Source organism: Rhinoraja longicauda, chromosome 8, assembly GCF_053455715.1.
Source record: "Rhinoraja longicauda isolate Sanriku21f chromosome 8, sRhiLon1.1, whole genome shotgun sequence".
NCBI classification, from domain to species: domain Eukaryota; kingdom Metazoa; phylum Chordata; class Chondrichthyes; order Rajiformes; family Arhynchobatidae; genus Rhinoraja; species Rhinoraja longicauda.
The window spans coordinates 47,368,081-47,394,541 of NC_135960.1; positions in this window are offsets into that span (position 1 = coordinate 47,368,081).

The following is a 26,461-nucleotide window of genomic DNA, read 5'->3' on the forward strand; positions in this document are numbered from 1 at the left end:
TGAGGTCCCCCCTCATTCTTCTAAACTCCAGCGAGGACAGGCCCAGTGCCGACAAACACTCATCATAGGTTAACCTACTCATTCCTGGGATCAAGGGGCAACTTTTTTACACAAAGGGTGGTGGGTATATGGAACAAGCTGCCAGAGGAGGTAAAATAACATTTGGACAAGGACATGGATAGGACAGGTTTAGAGGGATATGGGCCAAACACAGGCAGGTGGGACTAGTGTAGATGGGACATGTTGGTCAACATGGGCAAGTTGGGCCGAAGGGCCTGTTTCCACATTGTATGACTCTATGAGAACATTCAGTATATTGCAAATGGTGAAGTTCACAATGTCACATCTAATAAAAGTGTTAACCACACCAATTAGGACAATATGCTTAAAGTCAATAAATTCCAGCAAATTGAAGGCATCAATTTCTGTGCAATGGGCTCAACCAAAGCCAATCGCTGCACAAGTGTAAAGGCCAATGATGGAGGCACAAGGAACTGAAGATGCTGGAATTTTGAACTACAAAAACTACAATGTGCTGGAGGAACTCAGCAGGTCAAGCAGCATCAGTGGAGGGAATGGATTGTCTAGGGTACTGTTCGATTCACCTCTACCCCATTGCAGACACTGGGCTTTGTTGAAGGAACTGAAGACCTACGATGTTGAGAACTAAATTCTGCACTCTGTACTTTCCTCTTTGCTCTATCTATTGTACTTGAGTTTGACTTGAATGAATTTATGTCTGGTATATTGGATCTTTTTGGATAGCATGCAAAATAGAGCTTTTCTCTGCATCCCAGTACATGTGTTAATAATAAACTTAAACCTAGGCATGGGCTACATTTCGGGTCAGGATATTTTTTCAAAGCAGTCAACATTTCAATTCGGGCCCCTTCTAAAGGCTGAACATTTACTATACAGGTTCAGTTTAGTTTAGAGATACAGTTGGGGAACAAGCCTTTCAACCCACTGAGTCTGTGCCGACCAGCTATCATCCATACTCTGGTTTTACCCTGCACATTAGGGCCAATTTACAGAATTAGCCTACAAACCTGCACGCCTTTGAAATGTGGGAGGAAACCAGAGCACCCAGAGGAAACCCACAAGGTCACAGGAAGAACGTACAAACACCGCACACACAGCACCTGTAGTTAGGATCGAACCCGAGTCTCTGACGTTGTGAGGCAGCAGCTCTACTGCTGCACCATTGTGACCGAAAAGATTGCAACAAATCATAGCAATGTATAGAAACATGGGTTATTTATTCATGAAGTACAAGGTAATTATTCTTTTTTTATAGTGAACAATATTTCCTTTTAGTCTAAAGAGCAGAGTTCTTTGAGCAATGTGTTATCAAATTACAAAAATATCGCAACAGTTTAATTTTTCTCTTACCCTTTGTGGTAATTTTCTTCGATGTGCTTAATATTTCTCCAAAACTTACATTGCTTGATGTCTAGGGCTGTTTGAGACAAAAAAATAATACCATTGAACTTTAATTCAAATATCACTTCACTTTCAAACTCCTTTTCATTAAAGAACGAGACTAAATTGGAGTATTACTTCCCATGAATTATTTTTAAAAATCTATTTTGGCAGTAATAACGGCGAGATCCTGTCAGCAATTTGTTGTTTTACAACTCGAAAGTTGCATACTTTTTTCCGGAACAAAATTTTAATAAGTTTCCAATTTTCAAATCTCAGCAAAAAATGCTGATATAGTTTACCTTGATAAATTAGAAATGGTAAAATTTCTGTGACCGTGTGTAGGGGTCAGGTTTGCTACTTGGGGTGATGGAATATAAAAAAACAAACAGATTTTTCTTACTGCCACATGCTTCTCCTTAATAATAAGCTTATTTTCTCCTGCATAAATCGAGACTGAATGAAATCTCATTAAATTAACTGACTGATGGAATAAATGCACAGCCTGTGCCTCGTCAGCCTGTAGTAAAACAAGTAAAGGCCTCTGATGTGGTAGAGTTCACCTTATTTGCACATTACTTCTCTCAAAGATATGTAGATTGTACTGGTTAAAACTACATTCTGAAGTCTGAACCATCATTTTTTCATGTTCAGAAGTTCAGAAGTTCTAGGAGCAGAATTAGGCCATTCGGCCCATCAAGTCTACTCCACCATTCAATCGTGGTTGATCTATCTTTCCCTCTCAACCCCATTCTCCTGCCTTCTCCCCGTAACCCCTGACACCCGTACTTAATCAAGAATCTGTCAGTCTGTGCTAGAAAAATACCCAATGACATGGCCTCAACAGCCGTCAGTGGCAATGAGTCCCACAGATTCACCACCCTCTGACTAAAGATATTCCTCCTCACCTCCTTTCTAAAGGTACATTCTTTTTTCTGAGGCTGTGGCCTCTGGTCCTAGACACTCCCACTAATGGAAACATCCTCTCCGTATCCACTCTATCCAGGCCTTTCACTATTTGATGTTTCAATGAGATCACCCTCTCGTCCTTCTAAACTCCAGCGAGGACAGGCCCGGTGCTGTCAAATGCTCATCATAGGTTAACCCAATCATTCCTGGGATTTCAGATCATAAGCTCCACATGGGGCTGTTACAGGGATAATGTACCGTAATGGACTGCGTTTCCTTTTAATTAACAGAGAAAAAAGTTAAGTTTGCAATGAAAATTAGATTACGACACATAAACTAAAAAGCAGTGCAGTTTTATTAAAACAAGAGGCTTTTCAGGAAAATAAGTCATACAATGTCATCAGTGATGTGAATGATGTGAGTATGTGTGTGGTGAAAATTGCTTTGGAAGTGTGGCACATCACAGACCTGTTATTTTATACAAATTAAATTACTAATTACTAATAGTATATGGCAGTCATTTTGTGATGTATTATATTGTACAGTCACTTTAGGCTTAGACTTTAGACATATAACGTTGAAACAGACCCTTCGGTCCACCGAGTCTGCACCAACCAGCAATCACCCCATACACTAACACTATCCCACACACTAGGGACAATTTTTTTTAACCGAAGCCAATTAACCTACAAACCTGCACTTCTTTGGAATGTGGGAGAAAGCCGGAGCACCTGGAGAAAACCAGGGACAACATACAATCTCCACACAGACGGCATGTGCCAGGAAAGGAAGTGCAGATATTGGTTTACACTGAAGATAGGTACAAAGTGCTGGAGTAACTCAACAAGTCAGGCAGCATCTCTGGAGAAAAAGGATGGGTGACGTTTTGGGTTGGGACTCAATAGACATCCAATTGGAACAGTTCATTAGGGGTGTGTAGGAAGGAACTGCAGATGCTGGTTTAAGATAGACATATAAAGCTGGAGTAACTCAGTAATTCAGTCTGAAGAAGGGTCTCGACCCGAAATGTCACCCATTCCTTCTCTCCACTGAGACATGGTTACAAGAGGACCAGGGCTGGGAACTGAATATTCAGGGGTACACAACGTATAGAAAAGACAGACAGGTGGGCAGAGGGGGTGGGGTTGCTCTGATGGTAAGGAATGATATTCATTCCCTTGCAAGGGGTGACATAGAATCAGGAGATGTTGAATCAGTATGGATAGAAATGAGAAATTGTAAGGGTAAAAAGACCCTAATGGGAGTTATCTATAGGCCCCCAAACAGTAGCCTCGACATAGGGTGCAAGTTGAATCAGGAGATAAAATTGGCGTGTCAAAAATGTAATGCTACGGTGGTTATGGGAGATTTCAACATGCAGGTAGACTGGGAAAATCAGGTTGGAAATGGACCCCAGGAAAGAGAGTTTGTAGAGTGCCTTCGAGATGGATTCTTAGAACAGCTTGTACTGGAGCCTACCAGGGAGAAGGCAATTCTGGATTTAGTGTTGTGTAATGATCCTGATCTGATAAGGGGACTAGAGGTAAAAGAGCCATTAGGAGGCAGTGATCACAACATGATAAGTTTTACTCTGCAAATGGAAAGGCAGAAGGGAAAATCGGAAGTGTCCGTATTACAGTATAGCAAAGGGGATTACAGAGGCATGAGGCGGGAGCTGGCCAAAATTGATTGGAAGGAGGCCCTAGCAGGGAAGACGGTAGAACAGCAATGGCAGGTATTCCTGGGAATAATGCAGAGGTTGCAGGATCAATTTATTCCAAAGAGGTGGAAAGACTCTAAGGGGAGTAAGAGACACCTGTGGCTGACGAGGGAAGTCAGGGACAGCATAAAAATTAAGGAGAGGAAGTATAACATAGCAAAGAAGAGTGGGAAGACAGAGGATTGGGACTCTTTTAAAGAGCAACAAAAGTTAACTAAAAAGGCAATACGGGGAGAAAAGATGAGGTACGAGGGTAAACTAGCCAATAATATAAAGGAGGATAGCAAAAGTTTTTTTAGGTACGTGAAGAGGAAAAAAATAGTCAAGGCAAATGTGGGTCCCTTGAAGACAGAAGCAGGGGAATTTATTATGGGGAACAAAGAAATGGCAGACGAGTTAAACCGTTACTTTGGATCTGTCTTCACTGAGGAAGATACACACAATCTCCCAAATGTTCTAGGGGCCGGAGAACCTAGGGTGATGGAGGAACTGAAGGAAATCCACATTAGGCAGGAAATGGTTTTGGGTAGACTGATGGGACTGAAGGCTGATAAATCCCCAGGGCCTGATGGTCTGCATCCCAGAGTACTTAAGGAGGTGGCTCTAGAAATAGTGGAAGCATTGGAGATCATTTTTCAATGTTCTATAGATTCAGGATCAGTTCCTGTGGATTGGAGGATAGCAAATGTTATCCCACTTTTTAAGAAAGGAGGGAGAGAGAAAACGGGTAATTATAGACCAGTTAGTCTGACATCAGTGGTGGGGAAGATGCTGGAGTCAATTATAAAAGACGAAATTGCTGAGCATTTGGATAGCAGTAACGGGATCATTCCGAGTCAGCATGGATTTACGAAGGGGAAATCATGCTTGACAAATCTACTGGAATTTTTTGAGGATGTAACTAGGAAAATTGACAAGGGAGAGTCAGTGGATGTGGTGTACCTCGACTTTCAGAAAGCCTTCGACAAGGTCCCACATAGGAGATTAGTGGGCAAAATTAGGGCACATGGTATTGGGGGTAGGGTACTGACATGGATAGAAAATTGGTTGACAGACAGAAAGCAAAGAGTGGGGATAAATGGGTCCCTTTCGGAATGGCAGGCAGTGACCAGTGGGGTACCGCAAGGTTCGGTGCTGGGACCCCAGCTATTTACGATATACATTAATGACTTAGACGAAGGGATTAAAAGTACCATTAGCAAATTTGCAGATGATACTAAGTTGGGGGGTAGTGTGAATTGTGAGGAAGATGCAATAACGCTGCAGGGTGACTTGGACAGGTTGTGTGAGTGGGCGGATACATGGCAGATGCAGTTTAATGTAGGTAAGTGTGAGGTTATTCACTTTGGAAGTAAGAATAGAAAGGCAGATTATTATCTGAATGGTGTCAAGTTAGGAGGAGGGGGAGTTCAACGAGATCTGGGTGTCCTAGTGCATCAGTCAATGAAAGGAAGCATGCAGGTTCAGCAGGCAGTGAAGAAAGCCAATGGAATGTTGGCCTTCGTAACAAGAGGAGTTGAGTATAGGAGCAAAGAGGTCCTTCTACAGTTGTACCGGGCCCTGGTGAGACCGCACCTGGAGTACTGTGTGCAGTTTTGGTCTCCAAATTTGAGGAAGGATATTCTTGCTATGGAGGGCGTGCAGCGTAGGTTCACTAGGTTAATTCCCGGAATGGCGGGACTGTCGTATGTTGAAAGGCTGGAGCGATTGGGCTTGTATACACTGGAATTTAGAAGGATGAGGGGGGATCTTATTGAAACATATAAGATAATTAGGGGATTGGACACATTAGAGGCAGATAACATGTTCCCAATGTTGGGGGAGTCCAGAACAAGGGGCCACAGTTTGAGAATATGGGGTAGGCCATTTAGAACGGAGATGAGGAAGAACTTTTTCAGTCAGAGGGTGGTGAAGGTGTGGAATTCTCTGCCTCAGAAGGCAGTGGAGGCCAGTTCGTTGGATGCTTTCAAGAGAGAGCTGGATAGAGCTCTTAAGGATAGCGGAGTGAGGGGGTATGGGGAGAAGGCAGGAACGGGGTACTGATTGAGAGTGATCAGCCATGATCGCATTGAATGGCGGTGCTGGCTCGAAGGGCTGAATGGCCTACTCCTGCACCTATTGTCTATTGTCTATTGTCTATTGTCTATTGTCCAGAGATGCTGCCTGCCCTGCTGAGTTATTCCAGCTTTTTGTGTCAGTCTTGAGTTCATTCGGGGGCTGGTTCTGTAAGTAGCACCGGTTAAAGTTAGGGTCTGAAGAAGGGTCCCGACCTGAAACGTCACCTGACCATTTCTCTCCACAGATGCCGCCTGACCTGTTGAGTTCCTCCAGCAGTTAGGGTGTTTGTTCAAGGTTCAAGCATCCGCAGTTCCTGTGGCACCAGTTAAAGTTAATTTGTTTTGCTTGTTTGCTTTGTACAAATATCCTGAAAAGGGGGGACACAACCTGGAGGGAGTGAATCTGATCGAGAAACAAGGCAGTCTGACGCTGTAAGTTTTGTATGTTGTGCAGGATGTCTTCCTAGAGGGCGTGGAAAATTGGAGAGATTTTTTAGTCCAGTTTAGTTTATTATTGTCACGTGTACCAGGGTACAGTGAAAATCTTTTTGTTGCATTCTATGCAGTCAAGGAATAAAACTCAAGACTTCCAATCGAGCCGTCCACTGTGTCTGATACTGGATAAAGGGAATCATTTTTAGTGCAAGATAAAGTCCAGTACAGTCCAATTAAAGACAGTCCGAAGGTCTCCAATGAGCTAGATGGTAGCTCAGGACCGCTCTCTAATTGGTGATAGGACAGTTCAGTTGCCTGATAATCGCAGGGAATCACCTCCCTGAATGTGGAGGTGTGCGTATTCACACTCCTGATGGAAGAGGGGAGAAGAGGGAGTGACCGGGTGAGAATGGTCTTTGATTATGCTGGTGGCCTTGAAGAGGCAGCGTGAAGTGTAGATGGAAATCACACTCATTTGAACGCTGCTTTGATTAGACTTTAGACTTTAGAGAAATAGGTCCTTCGGCCCACTGACTCTGTAGCAACCAAAGCTCCCTTTGCACTAGCACTATCCTACATACCAGGGACAATTTTCATTTTGTAGAATTAATCTACATACCTACACGTCTTTGGAGTGTGGGAGGAAACCGGAGCACCCGGGAAAAAACCCACGCGATCACAGGGAGAACGTACAAGCTCCGTACAGGCAGCACCCGTGGTCGGGATCAAACCCGGGTCTCTGACGCTGTGAGGCAGCAACTCTACCTTGTAAATCTTCGCTCCACTCTTTCCAGGTTTTAGCCATTTCGCTCGGTGCTGAAGGTGGGGTCGAGGCGGATGAGTCAAACAGGTTGAAAATCTCCTGAAGACTGACAAAAAAGGGCTGGAGCAGTAACTCGACGGGTCAGGCAGAATCTCCGGAGAAAAAGGATGGGTGACATTTCAGGTCGGGACACCTTCTTCACCCCCGCATGAAAAGCTCCAGTAGTTCAGCTTTGAAAAGAAAAAATATATATATTACTGTGGCAAAAAGGAGGTTGGCTGATTTGAAAATAGAAAAATGAAGGACCTCTCTCCTTTTGGGTGTAATTGGGATGATGTACCCAGCAGGACGGCGTTCCCACTGTGTGCATTAGATCCACGGATCAGCAGGGGAGGGAAGAGGCATGAGACAGAGGCTTTATTTGCTGTCGCCAGGGGCCCTTATTGCTTGAGTTCGCTTGCCAGCTAGCAGCCAACAATCTTTTGGGGTTATTTTCGCCTAATGATGGAGCAGGAACGGAGGTGCTTCTGCTCGACGAGTGCACCCAATAAATCTGAACATTGCCCGTCGCGGGGAAAAAAAAGCGTTTTAACATAAAATATCATGGAACTGTGGTCTTGGCTCTCTCTGCATAATTCTAATGAGATGTACTAAGCCACATCATCAACTATTCAGCACATACGTCAAAACATTTGCTAAATAACCAGAACAAGCACCAGGGAAACTCCGATCACCGCAGGAAACTCCAAAATAGATTTGGATCATTTTTGTTTTTTTCTGTTGATTTGTTTTTTTCAGTTTGTGGGAAATCAACCTTCGTTGTGTATTTGTTGTTAAAAGAGAAATGCTGTAGATAGTATGCTCGATGTACTCTGGCTTTTGAGTACTTGTTCTCATCCGATATTGTTGTTCATGTCATTGTTTGCAGATTTCAACTAGATCTTAGTTTGCAAGATGACTGCAGGAATGATTACGTCTGCACTAGATTATGGAAGGCACCAATCTTTCGAAGACCACGTGATAAGTTGCCAATAGACATTTCCAATCTCATATACTGCAAGACGTTTACTTAAATCTTTACAAATGAATCAATATTGCAATCTCTCATGTTCATAAGTTCTAGGAGCAGAATTAGGCCATTCGGCCCATCAAGTCTACTCCGCCATTCAATTATGGCTGATCTATCTTTTCCTCTCAACTGCATTCTTTTGTCTTCTTTCCATAACCCCTACCACCCTTACTAATCAAGAATCTATCAATGTCCACCTTAAAAATGCCCATTGGCCGCATCCACAGCCGTCTGTGGCAATGAATTCCACAGATTCACCACCCTCTGACTAAAGAAATTCTTCCTCATCGCCCTTCTAAAGGTACATTATTTTATTCTGAGGCTGTGGCCTCTGGTCCTGTGGCCTCTCGTCCTAGTCTCTCCCACTAGTCTCTCCCATTTGACTCTCCCACGAGATTCTCCCATTTCCATCATCAATATGTTTGTCAAATCTGTGCCATTTGGATTGCTGTTGAGTTTGCTGAGCCAGCTCTCGGCCACCTCCTCATACCTTTGACCATGCCCCCATGGTTCAATACCAGGCCATCATCACTCATCATCTCTAGCCATCCCCCTCCACAGCCTCCAACCTTATCGTTCCCCAACCCCGCACAGTGACATTCCCAAAATCCACAAACAGGACTGCCTAGATTCTGAAGAAGGGTCCCAACCTGAAACATCACTATTCATACTCCCCAGAGGTACTGCCTGACTTGTTGAGTTACCCCAGCACTTTATATCATTTTTGACAAACCAGTATCTGCAGTTCCTTGTTTCTACATTCTGTAGATGAGTTTAACTTGTGATCGTGCTTTGCACGGACATTGTGGGCCGAAGGGCCTGTCCTTCTGCTGTACCGTTCCACATTCTGTGTTCAATGTCTTTAATATTTTTTTCTTTGCACAAACAGTCATCCTGAGGTCATTTCAAGTCCTTCTTCTACTTTGTTCTGAGTCCTGATCAACACATTTATTAATGGTGTTGACTCTGTAGTGGAATGTCAACATTTACCCAAGTAACCATGAGCGACTTTGGGATTTCTGTGCCAACACGCAAGTCCCAAACCCATGATCAACAGTTTGCAGTAACTTATCAGATGCCAATCTAACACTGGATGTGCAATGCTGCTAAACGAGAGAGTTGCTGAGATTTCCAATCACTTTAGTTTAGCTTAGTTTAGTTTAGTGTGGAAACTGGCCCTTCGGCCCACCGAGTCTGCACCAACCAACAACCACCCAGTACATCAGTTCAATCCTACATACCAGGGGCAAAGGCTGGCATGGTGGGGCAGCGGTAGAGTTGCTGTTTTACATCGCCAGCGACCCGGGTTCGATCCTGACTATGGGTGCTGTCTGTACAGAGTTTGTACGTTCTCCCAGTGACCATGTGGGTTTTCTCTGTGTGCTCCTGTTTCCTCCCACATCCCAAAGATGTACAGGTGTGTAGGTTTACTGGCTTTGGTAAAAATTGTAAAATGTTCCTTGCATGTAGGATAGTGCTAGTATATGGGGTCATTGATCGGCACAAACTCGGTGGGCTGAAGGGCCTGTTTCCACACTGTATCTCTAAAGTCTACGAGAATTTGGAACAATTTTTAATTCATAGTTTTTAAACTTTGAGTGTTTTCACATTGTCTAAGGACTATCTGTGGAATTCTCTGCCTCAGCCATGATCACATTGAATGGCGGTGCTGGCTCGAAGGGCCGAATGGCCTCCTCCTGCACCTATTGTCTATTGTCTATTGACTTATCCATGCTGTAGATTACGTATGAAATGTTCTCGCTGTTTCAGAATGATTCACTCTATTTTTGAATTCCTGGAGTTCAGAGGCTCTCGGAGTATTTGATGGCTTTCACAGTTCGTGCTGTTTCAGGTCCATAGCCTTGATGATTGTCAAGGTGTATTATCATCTTGTGTGTGGTAGAGCTGCTTCCATCTCCCTCATTGATCACAGTTTCCTCAACCCTCCGTATTGTCAGTCATCTGAATATGCGGTTCCAAACGATGGAATATTCTGAGCAACTTGCTTGGGTCCATTTTAGAAAATGGTTTACCACACCACGCAATCCATCCCTTTGATTGATCAGTTGGTAGAAAGATAGAGCACAGAAGCAAGGCCTTCCAGCCCACCGAGTCCACGGTGACCCTCGATCACCCATTCACACACTTGTTCTATGTTATTCCACTTTCTCAACCACTCCATACACATTTGGGGCACTATACTAAGGCCAATTTTTATATAATGTTTATTTTTAGACTTTAGAGTTTAGAGATACAGCACAGAAACAGGCCCTTCGGCTCACCAGGTCTGCGTCAACCAACGATCCCCGTAGATTAATACCATCCTACACACAAGGGACAATTTATAATTTACCAAAGCCAATTAACCTACAAACATGAACATCTTTGGAGTGTGGGAGGAAACTGGAGCATCCTGAGAAAACCCACGCAGTCACATAGAAAACATGCAAACTCCACCCAGACAGCACTCGTAATCAGGATTGAACTCGGTTCTCTGGCAATGTAAGTCAGCAACTCTATCGCTGTGCCACTGTGTGCTGTCCCTAATTTAGGCTTGGGGAAATTTACAGCGGCCAATTTTCCTATAGTCTTTAATTTTAGACTTTAGACTCTAGAGATATAGCACGGAAACAGGCCTTTCGGCCAACCGAGTCTGAACCAACCTGCGAGTGCACTAGCACTAGTACACTAGCACTCTCCTACACACTAGCAACAATTTACAGAGGCCTACAAACCTGGACATCTTTGGAGCGCGGGGAGGAAACCGGAGCATCTGGAGAAAACCCATACGGTTCACAGAGAGAATGTAGAAACTCTGTACACACAGCACCAAATATCAGGATCAAGCCTGGGTCTCTGATGCTGTAAGGCAGCAACTCTACTGCTGCACCACCGTGCTGCCCTTAATGTGCGTTTTTGCGATGTGGGAAGAAACCGGAGCACCCGGAGGAAACCCACGTGGTCACAAACTCCACACACAGACAGCGATGGAAGTCAGTATTGAACCGGGGTCTCTGGCGCTGTGAGGCAGCGGCTCGACCAGCTGCACCACTGTGGCGCTAGTTGTCATGACTACCAGTCAGCATCTGGTCCTCAGTAATCACAACTCCTTGATCTCACAATGCTCTATCACAGCTTCCAGTCTTCTTTCCAGGTCATCTGATACCAGGTGAGCCATTGACAATCTGGGACTTGCTCTCCACATATGACTCAATAGACAATAGACAATAGGTGCAGGAGGAGGCCATTCGGCCCTTCGAGCCAGCACCGCCATTCAATGTGATCATGGCTGATCATTCTCAATCAGTACCCCGTTCCTGCCTTCTCCCCATACCCCCTGACTCCGCTATCCTTAAGAGCTCTATCCAGCTCTCTCTTGAATGCATTCAGAGAATTGGCCTCCACTGCCTTCTGAGGCAGAGAATTCCACAGATTCACAACTCTCTGACTGAAAAAGTTTTTCCTCATCTCAGTTCTAAATGGCCTACCCCTTATTCTTAAACTGTGGCCCCTGGTTCTGGACTCCCCCAACATTGGGAACATGTTTCCTGCCTCTAACGTGTCCAACCCCCTAATAATCTTATACGTTTCGATAAGATCCCCTCTCATCCTTCTAAATTCCAGTGCTCGTAACTGCTGTCAAAACCCTGAATGCCAACCCCTAGAAAGAACTATAATTTAAATGTTTGACATTCTTAGATACCTCCTAGACTGTGGAACAGCATCCCTCTCCCCATCAGAACTGCCTCCTCCATCGACTCCTTTAAGTCCAGGCTCAAAACCTATTTCTACTCCCTAGCGTTTGAGGCTCATTGAGGAGGCGCTGTGAACTGTTTGTGTGCTACTGTATGTTTCATTTTTTTCCTTAGTACCTAATCAGATGTACAGCACTTTGGTCAACGTGGGTTGTTTTTAAATGTGCTATACAAATAAAATTGACTTGACTTGACTTGACTTGACTTGACTTACCACACACTTTTTTCATGTTAGAATCTATCTCAAATTATGTATGCAATTGGTGCAAGGTTGTCCAAAAGTATTTGTTAATCACCAATGGAGATTCATCTTATTAGCAAAGTTGTTAATTTTACGTCAGACATTATTCCACATTATTTCAGAAATATTTTGAACTGCGGAGAATTCAGACCAGATTTCAGTGAATCTTCATTAGTTACATTCTCTCCAGGCTGAATATATGACCTTCTGCCTGCTTTTCCTGAATTAATTCTCAATCTATCCAGACAATTTGTCATCTATTCCAATGAGCCTTAGCCTTTTTTCCCCTCGTTTGAGATAAATGATTTCAACTGTTGGCCAGAATATTCTGCGCCGTTGAACACAAGTGATGAACAAGAGCTCGATTCTGGGAAAGTCCCAGGAACGTGATCTTGGGGTATCTGAGGCAAGAACTACAACAGCATTTAAAAGAAACTTGGGCAAGCACACGGATGGGATAGGTTTGGAGCCATCTAGGCCAAACGCGGGCCTAGATGGGGCATTTGGTCGGTAAGGACGGATTGGGCCGAAGGGCCTGTATCCATGCTCTATGAATCTGATTCTATCACCGGACCATATTTGTCCAGAAAGATATAATATCGTGGGTTGGTCTTGGCATCATGTTCGGCACCAACAAAGTGGGCCGAAGGGCCACTGTTCATAGAACAGTACAGTTCTATGTTCTCTGTTCTATAATGTTGATGGCATCATCTTAATGACATTTGTTCTTATCAAAGAAGGGTTCACTAGGTGGAAAATTAGTCAGTTGTGGGATTTTAGAGACCTATATGGTGTCAAGTTAGGAGGAGGGGGAGTTCAACGAGATCCGGGTATCCTAGTGCATAGTGCATCAGTCAATGAAAGGAAGCATGCAGGTACAGCAGGCAGTGAAGAAAGCCAATGGAATGTTGGCCTTCATAACAGGAGGAGTTGAGTATAGGAGCAAAGAGGTCCTTCTACAGTTGTACCGGGCCCTGGTGAGACCGCACCTGGAGTACTGTGTGCAGTTTTGGTCTCCAAATTTGAGGAAGGATATTCTTGCTATGGAGGGCATGCAGCGTAGGTTCACTAGGTTAATTCCCGGAATGGCGGGACTGTCGTATGTTGAAAGGCTGGAGCGATTGGGCTTGTATACACTGGAATTTAGAAGGATGAGGGGGGATCTTATTGAAACATATAAGATAATTAGGGGATTGGACACATTGGAGGCAGGAAACATGTTCCCAATGTTGGGGGAGTCCAGAACAAGGGGCCACAGTTTAAGAATAAGGGGTAGGCCATTTAGAACGGAGATGAGGAAGAACTTTTTCAGTCAGAGAGTGGTGAAGGTGTGGAATTCTCTGCCTCAGAAGGCAGTGGAGGCCAGTTCGTTGGATGCTTTCAAGAGAGAGCTGGATAGAGCTCTTAAGGATAGCGGAGTGAGGGGGTATGGGGAGAAGGCAGGAGCGGGGTACTGATTGAGAGTGATCAGCCATGATCGTATTGAATGGCGGTGCTGGCTCGAAGGGCTGAATGGCCTACTCCTGCACCTATTGTCTATTGTCTATTGTCTATATGGAATCACAAACAGCAATGCAAGACTATTTCCCTGCTTACCACTTGTGTTTTGCTTCTTTCTCAGTAATTTTACTTTACTTTAATACTTTAGTTTAGAGATACAGCGCTGAAACAGGCCCTTCGACCCACCAAGACCACACAGACCAACGATTACCCGTACACCAACACTATCCTACATACGAGTGAAGTCAAGAGAGTCAAGCGTGTTTTATTGTCATATGTCCCAGATAGAACGATGAAATTCTTACTTGCTGCAGCACCAGAATATGTAAACATAGTACACTGTAAACAATATGATAAGCAATAGAAGAAAAAAAATCAGTATGTGTATATACTGTACACACACTCACATATACACACACACACATATATATGTATGTGTGTGTGTATGTATATATATATATATGCACACACAAGCACAAACACACAATAGTAGTGCAATAATAATAATAATAATAATAATAGTCTACTGTAGTTCAGAGCTTATTTGGAGGTTGTGGTGTTTAATAGCCTAATGGCTGAAGGGAAGAAGCTGTTCCTGAACCTGAACGTTACAGTTTTCAGCCTCCTGTACCTTCTTCCCGATGGCAGGGGTGAAATGAGCGTGTGGCCAGGGTGGTGTGAGTCTCTGATTATGCTGGCTGCCTTTATGAGGCAGCGACTCCAGTAAATCCATTCGATGGTGGGGAGGTCAGAGCCGGTGATGGACGGGGCAGAGTTCACAACTTTTTGTAGTCTTCTTCGTTCCAGGGCGTTCAAGTTGCCAAACCAGGCCGTGGTGCAACCAGTCAATATTCTCTCTACTGCACACCTGTAGAAGTTCAAGAGAATCCTCTCTGACATATCAAATCTCCGTAATCTTCTCAGGAAGTAGAGGCGTTGATGTGCTTTCTTTATAATTGCATCAGTGTGCTGGGTCCAGGAAAGATCTTCGGAAATATGCACGCCCAGGAATTTGAGGTTTTTGACTCTCTCCATCGTCCCGTTGATATAAACAGGATTGTGGGTCCTCATCCTTCCTCTTCAAAGTTCATAATCAGTTCATTGGTTTTACTGACATTGAGAGCCAGATTGTTGTGCTGGCACCATTTGGTTAATTGATCGATTTCACTTCTAAACTCTGACTCATCACCATCTGTAATTCGTCCAACAACGGTGGTGGCGTCACCCAACTTGAAGATGCAGTTCGCACTGTGTCTGGCTATACAGTCATGAGTACAGAGTGAGTAGAGCAGGGGGCTGAGCACACAGCCTTGAGGTGCACCCGTACTGATTGTTATTGAGGAAGAAGTGTTTCTGCCAATTTGAACAGATTGTGGTCTGTTGATGAGGAAGTCGAAGATCCAGTTGCAGAGAGATGCACAGAGACCCAGTTCCGTGAGCTTGGTAACCAGTTTGGAGGGGATGATAGTATTGAATTCCGAGCTGTAGTCTATAAACAACAGCCTGACGTATGTGTTTTTATTGTCCAAGTGGTCCAGCACACAGTGGAGAGCCAGTGAGAGGTTGAGGACCCACAATCCTGTTTATGTCAATGGGATGGTGGAGAAAGTCAAAAACTTCAAATTCCTGGGCGTGAATATTTTTGAAGATTTTTCCTGGACCCTCACTGATGCAATTAAGGGTTTCGACCCAAAACGTCACCCGTTCCTTCTCTCCTGAAATGCTGCCTGACCCGCTGTTACTCCAGCATTTTGTGTCTACCTTCGATTTAAACCAGCATCTGCAGTTTTTTTTCCTACAGATCGCATCCTCCGTTGACCTGGTGTGATGGTAAGCAAAATATAGTGGGTCGAGAGTCTTGTTGAGGTAGGAGTTGATATGCACCTTAAACAACCTCTCAATGCACTTAATCACCACAGACGTTAGTGCCACTGGTCAATAGTCGTTGAGGCACGTCACCTTACTCTTTTTGGGCACCAGCATTATTGATGCCCTCTAAAAGCAGGTGGGTACCTCAGACCTCAGTAATGAGAGGTTGAAAATGTCTACGAAAACTCCAGCCAGTTGGTCTGCACAGGTTTTGAGAACTCGACCGGGTATACCATCAGGTCCAGACGTTTCCAAAGGTTCACCCCCCTGAAGGATCTTCTGACATTGGCCTCTGTATCGTGACTGTAATACCCAAATAGTTTGGGGGCTCGGGAAGGCACATCAGTTTTCGCCCTATCAAAGCGTGCAAGCTCATCAGGAACAATTTACAGTTTTACCATAGCCAATTAACCTACAAACATGCACGCCTTTGGAGTGTGGGAGGGAACTGGAGCACCCGGGGAAAACCCACGTGGTCAAAGGGAGAGCGTAAAACTCCATACAACATCGGTGGTCAGGATCGAACGAGGGTCTCTGGCGCTGTAAGGCAGCAACTCTACCGCTGCGCCACTGCATGGCCCTATTTGGTAAAATCCCAGCAATTTGGGTTGGGAGTCTGTTGTGCTAGCTTCATGTGGTTTCACTGAATGGTATAATTGGTGCGCCCCGGCTTACGATGCTTCGACTTGCGATATTTCGACTTTGCGATGGTGCAAACGGCAGCGACCCGTAGCGAGCCGCCGCTCAGTTTCCGGCCACGTGATCAGGTGTATTAAATGCATTTCCACTTACAATATTTTCGGTTTGCGATGGGTTCCTCGGAACAGAGCCCCACTGTAAGCTGAGGAGCACCTGTACCAGCATCATTGGTTCCAGCCTCTGTCCTAGCCACATGCTGAAAAACGTTATATTGTGTTTATCCAGTCAGAGGAAAGGCTACACATGATCACAATCGAGCCATCCACAGTATACAGACACAGGATAAAGGGAATAACATTTAGTGCAAGATAACATCCAGTAAAGTCTGATTAAAGATAGTCCGAGGATTTTAAATGATTGAGAATGATCAGCCATTATCACATTGAATGGTGGTGCTGGCTCGAAGGGCCGAATGGCCTACTGCTGCACCTATTGTCTAGTGTCAGGACTGCTCTCTAGTTGGTGATAGGATGGTTCAGTTGCCTGATAACAGCTGGTGAAGAAACTGTCCCTGAATCTGGAGATGTGCATTTTTGCACTTCTGTTCCTTTTCCTTGATGGGAGAGGGGAGAAGAGGGAGTGACCGGGGTGAGACAGGCCCTTGATTATTCTGGTGGCCATGCCGAGGCAGCGTGAGGTGTAGATGGAGTCATTGGAAGGGAGCTCGGTTTGTGTGATGGTCTGGGCTGCGTCCACAACTCTCTGAAATTTCTTGTGGTCTTGGATGGAGCTGTTCCCAAACCATGTTGTGATGCATCCCGATAAAATGCTTTCTACAGGACCAAGGTTAAGGGACAGAGAGGTCAGAGGCAAGAATGCAGTGATGCTCCAATGATACAAAGACCTGCAGATGCTGGTTTACAAAAAAACCCACAAAAGGCACATAAAAGAGGACTCATATCATGGATAATTTGGTGGAAGTTCTACTTATCCCAGTCTGTAAGCTATGCTCATTCCTATTTCTTTAGGCAGAAGTTACCAAGTTTTTTGCCAATCACTTTTAATGTTACCACAAATTCCGTCATGGAAGATATTGTGTTATATATTATTCTACTTGATCAGTGATTGAGAGTACCTTTAACATTTTAAAGACATATTCTGAGTACTTCAATAGTCTTTTAATGCAGTATAACCCTGTCAAATATGTGATATATTCTTGGGAAGTTTTATACCTTATAATGTAACAATACTTCAAGGTAGTGACCTGGAACCAAGGCAAAAGTCCTGAAGCAATCATTTAATGGTCTGCAGTGAAAAAGGGGACCCTGGTGTGCCTTTATATCACAATAAAGAACCCTCAGAGGAGCTGAGACAAGTGATCCAACTTATGTGAAGAAGATTCCCCTAACTGGAAGTGCTTTTTTGAGCCCATTATACTTTTACATACCATTCAACGGCTTCTCCTGAATTCTACTGAAAAATAGATATCTTTCATTTGGTTAAGGAATATGCAAGATGTAGTATCACAGATACGTGAATTATGAAGATAAATTGCAAAAATACACTTTGTGCATATCAAAAATATATGAATAAATCCAGGAATTTAGGGGCGTGGCAATAGAGTTGCTGCCCTACAGCGCCAGAGACCCGGGTTTGATCGTGATTGCTGGTGCTGTGTGTGAAGAGTTTGTACGTTAGCCCCGTGACCACGTGGGTTTTCTCCGGGTCTTCCGGTTTCCTCCCACACTTCAAAGACCTACAGGTTTCCAGGTTAATTGGCTTCGATAAGAATTTAAAATTGTCCAGAGTGTTGAGGGTACGGGGTGATCGCGGACTCGGTGGGCTGAAGGACCTGTAGACCACACTCTATCTCTAAACTAATGAATATGTTCATAAGTTCATGTTCTAGCAGCAGAATTAGGCCAATTGGCCCAACAAATCTACTCCACCATTCAATCATGGTTGATCTATTTTTCCCTCTTAACCCCATTCTCCTGCCATCTCCCCGTAACCACTGACACACTCACTAATCAGGCATAATAATAAATAAAGCATTGAAATAAAACTAGAATAGTTTTAGGTTTATTACTGTCAAATGTAGCAGTATAGTGAAAAGGATTCTTTTGCATGTTATCCAAAAAGATCAGATATAAGATGCAATACCTAAACACTGGATATTATGGATAGGAAAGTTTAAGGGGGATACTAGACTGAGGTATCTCTCCTGTGGGACTTCTCCTGGGGCAACCCTCCCCCAACTAACGATCTTGCGGGCCCGGCAAGCCTCTGCAGCTGACGAAGCCCGTTGCCGGGCGGGCATTGCCACCCGGGGCAGTGGGCGGGCGAGGGGGACAGGGAAGGGGAGAGGGAGCCACTCACCTCGGCCCCGTGCCGCCAGCGCTGCAGCCAGAGCGAGCCATGGAGCCAAAGCCTCTCCTGCATTGGTCTAGCACCCTTCCCTACCCTAGCACCTCCCCCCCCACTGACCCACTCACCCACTCCATCATCCCACAACCCCCCATAACCCTCCTCTTCCCCCCTCACCTATTCCATCCCCCCTCAACCCCCCTTATCCCCCCTCCCCTTCCCCCCACCCACTTCATCCCCCCTTAAAACTCCCCCAAACCTCTCCTGCATTGGTTTAGCACCCTTCCCTCCCCTACTCCCCCCCCATTGACCAACTCACCCACTCTATCCCCCCTCAACCCCCATTATCCCTCCTGCTCCCCCCCTCACCCATTCCATCCCCTCTCAACCCCCCTTATCCACCCAACCCATTCCATCCCCCCCTCACCCCCCTTATCCCTCCTCTTCCCCCCCTCACCCATTCCATCCCCTCTCAACCCCCCTTATCCACCCCACCCACTCACCCACTCCATCCCCCCCTCACCCCCCCTTAAAACTCCCCCAAACCTCTCCTGCATTGGTCTAGCGCCCTCCCCACTCCCATTCCCCATTCACGGCCATCGTGGGCCCCCCCTTCCTCATTGATTGTCACTCGGGCGGGTCCCAATGTGACGTCACACGCTGAACATGGCAAGCAATAAGGTAATTTTTAAACTTTAAAATCTCTCTAACTTGAAAACTATAAGAGCAATTTGAATGAAACTTGAATGAATCCCCAGGATAATGGTGAGTAAGGTGGGCCTAAAATTATACGGGTCATGTACCTTTTTTTGTGGATACGAAGGGCGTACAGGAACGGAGAGGAACAGACACAGAAATAACAGGAACAAACATATGGAACAAACGTACAAGATGAGAGGTTTAGTAATATATAGATAGATGGGCAAAATGCAGGCAGGCAGGACTAGTGTAGATGGGGCATCTTGGTCTGCGTGGGTAAGTTTGTCCGAAGGGCCTGTTTCCATGCAGTATGACTCTATGTTTGTTCTACCTCGGTACACATGTTAATAATAAACCTAAATGGAAAACCACATTTGTAGGTTAATTGGGGCTCTATAAATTGTCCCTAGTGTGTAGGGAAAGCAAGATATCATAGAACTCGTGTGAATGGGTGATCGATGGTCGACATGGACTTGGTGGGCTGAAGGGCCTGTTTCCATGCTGTATGTCTAAACTAAAAGATCATAAATTAGCTCCATCCCTCCAGACTTGTTAATTAGAGAGCCCCATCCACAGCTGAGAAGCAATATCAATGATAATAAAGATCATGTCTGTGGAAAAGAGTCAAAATATTATTAATCTCTAAAATGTAAAACACCTTATTAAATGTGCATTAGTTTTAAACGTCCCTCCAAGGGTGTCAGGGGTGATGGGGAGAAAGCAGAAGAATGGGGTTGAGAGGGAAAGATAGATCAGCTATGATTGAATGGTCGAATAGATGATGGGCCAAATGGCCAAATTCTGCTCCTTTTACTTATGAAGTTGTTATTTGGGCACTGAATCGTTTCACCATAGACATCAGGTGGGAATGGTACTTCAGATATTGGGATTCCATATATGGAATACAGAACTTCACAGCACAAGAACAGGCCCTTCGGCCCACAATGTCTGTGCCAAATCTTTTGTCTAGTTTTGTTTATTGCCATGTGCACTGAGGTACAGTGAAAAGCTTTTGTTGCATGCTAACCAGTCAGCGGAAAGGCAACACAAGATTACAATTCAGCCGGCCACAGTGTACATATACATGATAAAGGGAATTTCGTGAATAACGTTTAGTGCAAGATAAAGTCCAGTCAAGTCCGATCAAAGGTCATCCTAGGGTCTTCATTGAGATAGATAGTAGGTCAGGACCGCTCTCTGGTTGGTGATAGGATGTTTCAGTTGCCAGATAACTGCTGGGAAGAAACGGTCCCTGAATCTGGTATGTGTTTTCACACTTCTGTACCTTTTGCATGATGCCAAAACCAACTCTTGTCTGCCTGCACATAATCCATATTCCTCAGTACCCTGCATATCCATGTGCCTATCCAAAAGTCTCTTAAATACCACTGGCTGGTAATTTCTGAGGAAAAGAATATAACAATTACCCACGTTTCAGCCTTTCCCTGCACAGACTAAAGACCTATCTCCGTGGATGTCTTGTTTATCCACAATACCTTATCTGTGGAGCTGCATCGATACCAATCAGTAGATAGCTCACAACTACAGTGGAACCATGGTGATTGAGAATTGAAATTAATATCCCGGTGGGAGTGTGTCGAGCTAGCTCAGAACTGAACAGCAATCTTAAAAGAACAAACATAATAAGTTCTGCTTCTCTCAATGTGCAATGTTGCAGTTATGAAATCAAATGAACTGGCGGCAGGCTCTGATAAATTAAACCTGGGAGAGAGACAGAGCTAAAAGGACCAGAATGTAAAAATAGGGATGGAATGCTAAGGCTCTATAAGGCACTGGTCAAACTGCATTTGGAGCATTGTGATCAGTTTTGATCCCAATATCTGAGGAAGGATGTGCTGGCATTGGAGAGGGTCCAGAGGAGGTTTAGGAGAATGATCGCAGGAATGATTTGGTTGACATATGATGAGCATTTGACAGCATTGGGCCTGTACTCGCTGGAGTTTAGAAAGATGAGGAGGACTTCAATGAAACTTACCGAATAGTGAAAGGCCTGGATAATCATATCATCATATCATATCATATATATACAGCGTGGAAACAGGCCTTTTCGGCCCACCAAGTCCGCGCCGCCCAGCGATCCCCGTACATTAACACTATCCCACACCCACTAGGGACAATTTTTACATTTACCCAGCCAATTAACCTACATAATGGATGTACATAATGGATGTGGAGCGGATGTTTTCACTAGTGGGAGAGTCTAGGACCGGGGGGCACAGCCTCAGGATAAAAGGACGTACCTTTCGAAAGGAGATGAGAAGGAATTTCTTTTGTCAGAGGGTGGTGAATCTGTGGAATTCATTGCCACAGATGGCTGTGGGGGCCAAGTCAATGGATATTTTTAAGGCAGAAATTGACAGATTCTTGATTCGTAAGGGTGTCAGGGGTTAAGGGGAGAAGGCAGGAGAATGGGGTTGAGAGGGAATGATAGATCAGCCATGATTGAATGGTGGTGTAGACTTGATGGGCTGAATGGCCTAATTCTGCTCCTAGAACTTAAGAACATGAAAACCCATGCGGTCACAGGGAGAATGTACAAACTATGTACAACAGCACCCACAATCAGGATCGAACACGAGTCTCTGGCAATGTGAGGCAGCAACTCTGCCACTGTGCCACTGTGCCGCCCTTCTTAAAGATGATTTGTGCTGTATTTTGTGACTCCGCAAAGTGCCAAGTTAGAACCGGTTTCCACAAAGACACATTAGTGACTACGTTTGAGGATTTGGAAAAACTTCACTAAATCAATCCCATTTTAACTCCCCTTCCCATTCCCCCACTGACCTTTCTGTCCTGTATCTCCTCTACCGTCAGAGTGAGGCCACACGCAAATTGGAGGAACACATCTCATATTTCGCTTGGGCAGCTTACAACCCAACAGTATGAACATTGATTTCTCTAATTTTAAGTAACCCTTGCATTCCCACTCTCTCCATCCCTCCCCCACCATTGACGTCATACTAGCTTCATTGTTCACACCCTTGTATCCCTCTCGTTATCACCTCTTCTTTAGCCAGAAGGTGGTGAATCTGTGGAATTCATTGCCACAGATAGCTATGGAGGTCAAGTCAATGGATATTTTTCAGGTGGAGATTGGCAGGTTCTTGATTAGTAAGGGTGTCAGAGGTGATGGGGTGAAGGTAGCAGAATGGGATTGAGAGGGAAAGATAGATCTGCCATGATTGAATGGTGGATTAGACTTGTTGGGCTGAATGGCCTAATTCTGCTCCTGTAACTTATGAACTTATGAACTAATTGCTCAATGTTCCCTCACTATTAATTTAAGATCAAACAAAGGAGAAAAAAGTTTAGAGGGATATTGGCCAAACACATGCAAATGGAGCTAGTGTAGATGGGGCACCATGGTTGGCATGTGCTAGTTGGGCCGAAGGGCCTGTTTCTATGCTGTATGGCTCCATGACAAGGAACTGAAGATGCTGGTTTACAAAGAAAAGTCACAAAGTACTGGAGTAGGTCAACGGGTAATGCAGAATCTCTGGAGAACATGGATAGGTGACGTTTTGGGCCGGGCCCCTTTTTCCTGGCAATGCTGTCATTTCACTCCTACCATCGGGAAGAAGTTTCGGGAGCCGGAATACCGTGATCCCCAGCTTTTCCCAACAACCATCAGGCTCTTGAACTCTACACAACCCGAACGTCGATTGTGAACTATGGGCTATCTTTAGTTGCACTAAACATTTTGGGGGTTTTGTGGTTGTTACTTTATTGCATTTTAGTTTATATACATTATCGATGTGCATTGTTATTACAGGCCTGTTAAGCTACTGCAAGTAACAAGTTAATTGTTCCATTGTCGGTACATATGACAATTAAACACTCTTGATTATTACATAATTCAACAAGCTTAAGAATTCTTACTGTCTATTAATATTTAGACTTTAGACTTTAGAGATACAGCGTGGAAATAGGCCCATCGGCCCACCGAGTCCGTGCCAACCAGAGATCACCCCGTACACTGGCATTATCTTACACACTAGGGTCAATTTACAATTTTACTGAAGCCAATAAATCTACGAACGTGTATGTCACATAGAAACATTGAAACACAGAAAATAGATGCAGGAGTAGGCCATTCGGCCCTTCGAGCCAGCACTGACATTCAATATGATCATGAATGATCATCCAAAATCAGTACCCCGCTCCTGCTTTCTCCCCATATCCCTTGATTCCATTAGCCCTAAGAGCTATATATAACTCTCTCTTGAAAATATCCAGTGAATTGGCCTCCACTGCCTTCTGTGGCAGAGAATTCCACAGATTCACAACACTTTGGGTGAAAAGGTTTTTCTTAATCTCAGTCCTAAATGGCCTACCCCTTATTTGAAATGTCGTTGGAGTGTGGGAGGAGCACCTGGAGAAAACCCATGCGGTCACAGGGAGAACGTGCAAACTCTGTGCAGACAGCATCCGTAGTCGGGATTGAACCCGGGTCTCTGGTGCTGTTAGGCAGCAACACTGCTCCACTGTGCTGCCCACTTGACAGGCTTCAATAGACATACACAAATCTATTAGTGCAGAGCATATTGTTTGCTGGCATGGAGTACAACGGCACCTCACAGCAACGAGGGAGACAGTTTGGCCAACTCTACATGTACCACCTCCTTCAACAAACTGTCCAATTAGTCCCTCTTCCCCACACTTTCCTGACAGTCCATTTTTTTTAAGTACATGTCCAATTTTCTTTTGATAGTTGCTTCTGAATTTCGCTACCACCACTCTTTTTAGCATTCCAGGTCATAACAACTTATTACATTAAAAATCTCCTCTGCTCCCTTCTGGTTCTTTTTGCCAATTATCATACTTCTTCAACCTCTCATTACTGACCAACGTGCTCGTGGAAATGCATATTCCGCACCTATTCTAATAAAACCACTCAGAAATGTGAACACTTCTGTTAGATTAATTAATGTGCATCATATTGTTATTGATTAATTGATGAACTAAAATTTACTGTCATCCACCAACTACGTTCTCATGGCTGTAACCTGCCTCTACTTTTCCTTTATAAACTGCCTTTCATTTAGTGAAGATAGACACAAAATGCCGGTGTAACTCAGCAGGTCAGCAGCATCTCTGGAGAAAATGGATGGGTGACATTTCGGGTCGGGACCCTTCTTCAGACTGAAAGTAGACGGGAGCGAACGGGAGGTATGAAAAGGCCAGAACAAATCAGAGCCGGCAACAAATGGCCAAGGAAGGATGGAGCCCATATTGGCCCATTGTTGGCTGGAGAAGAGGTGATAATGAGAGGGATACAAGGATGCTAGTAGGACGTCTAGGGTGGGGGAGAGACGGAGAGGGTGGGAATGCAAGGGCTACTTGAAATTAGAGAAAACCATGTTCATACCACTGTGTTGTAAGCCTGCCCAAGCAAAATATGAGGTGTTGTTCGTACAAGTTGCGTGTGGCCTCACTCTGACAGTGGAAGAGGCCCAGGACAGAAAGGTCAGTATGTGAATGGGAAGGGGAGTTAAGATGGGTTTAATTTAATAAGTTTTTCCAAGTCATAGTCACTAATGTGTCTTTGTTGAGACCGGGATTAACCTGCAATTTTTTATCTCTCTGTGGAGTCACAAAATACAGCACAAATAATCTTTAAGAAGGACGGAACAGTGGCGCAGCAATAGAGCTGCTGCCTCATAGCTCCAGAGAGCTGGGTTCGATCCTGACTACGGGTGCTGTTTGTATGGAGTTTGTACATTCTTCTTGTGACCTTGAGGGTTTTCATAATTTCATAAGTTCATACATTCTAGGAGCAGAATTAGGCTATTTGGCCCATCAACTCTACTCCGCCATTCAATCATGGCTGATCTATCTTCCCCTCTCAACCCCATTCTCCTGCTTTCTCCCTATAACCCTTGATGACCTTACTAATCAAGAAACTGCCAATCGCTGCCTTAAAAATATCCATTGACTTGGCCTCCACAGCCATAGGGTAAATGAATTCCACAGATTCATCACCCTCTGACTAAAGAAATTCCTCCTTATCTCCTTTCTAAAGGTACGCTCTTTTATTTTGAGGCCATGGCCTTTGGTCCTAGACTCTCCAACTAGTGGAAACATCCTCTCCACAGTCATTCTATCCAGGTCTTTCACTATTCAATAAGTTTCCATTCGTTTTCTCCGGGTGCTCTGGTTTCCTCCCACATTCCAAAGACGTACAGGTTTGTAGGTTAATTGGCTTCTGTAAGTTATATAATTATCTCTAGTGTGTAGAACAGTGTTTGTGTATGGGGTGATGGGTGGTTGGTGCAGACTCGGTGGGCTGAAGGGCCTGTTTCCGCGCTGCATCTCTAAAATCTAAAGTCTAAAACCATCGCAATTAAAAGGCTTTTCTTAAATATTCAATAAGATTTAGATTTAGATTTTAGATTTAGAGATACAGCGCGGAAACAGGCCCCTCGGCCCACCGGGTCCGCGCCGCCCAGCGATCCCTGGACATTAACACTATCCTACACACCCTAGGGACAATTTTTATCATTTGCCCAGCCAATTAACCTACATACCTGTACGTCTTTGGAGTGTGGGAGGAAACCGAAGATCTCGGAGAAAACCCACGCAGGTCACGGGGTGAACGTACAAACTCCGTACAGACGGCGCCCATAGCCCGTAGACCTGAGTCTCCGGCGCTGCATTCACTGTAAGGCAGCAACTCTACCTCTGCGCCACCGTGCCGCCGAGGAGGGAGATATTGTACTTGTATTTGGCTTGATCGGCTATCTGTAGAGTATTTTTTATGTATACTAACCCATACATTATACTAACCCATAACTATTCCTTTTGAATATGAATCATCTTGTGTTCATTTCCAATTTTAAGTCTATGATCACACATTTTGGTTTCCATCTTTTCTTTTACTATTGTTATTGCGAAAGCACCTTTCTCCACCATTCTCCTGCCTTGCCCCCATAACCCCTGACACTCTTTCTCTGTTATCCCACTTTCCCATCCACTCGCTACACACTGGAGGCAAT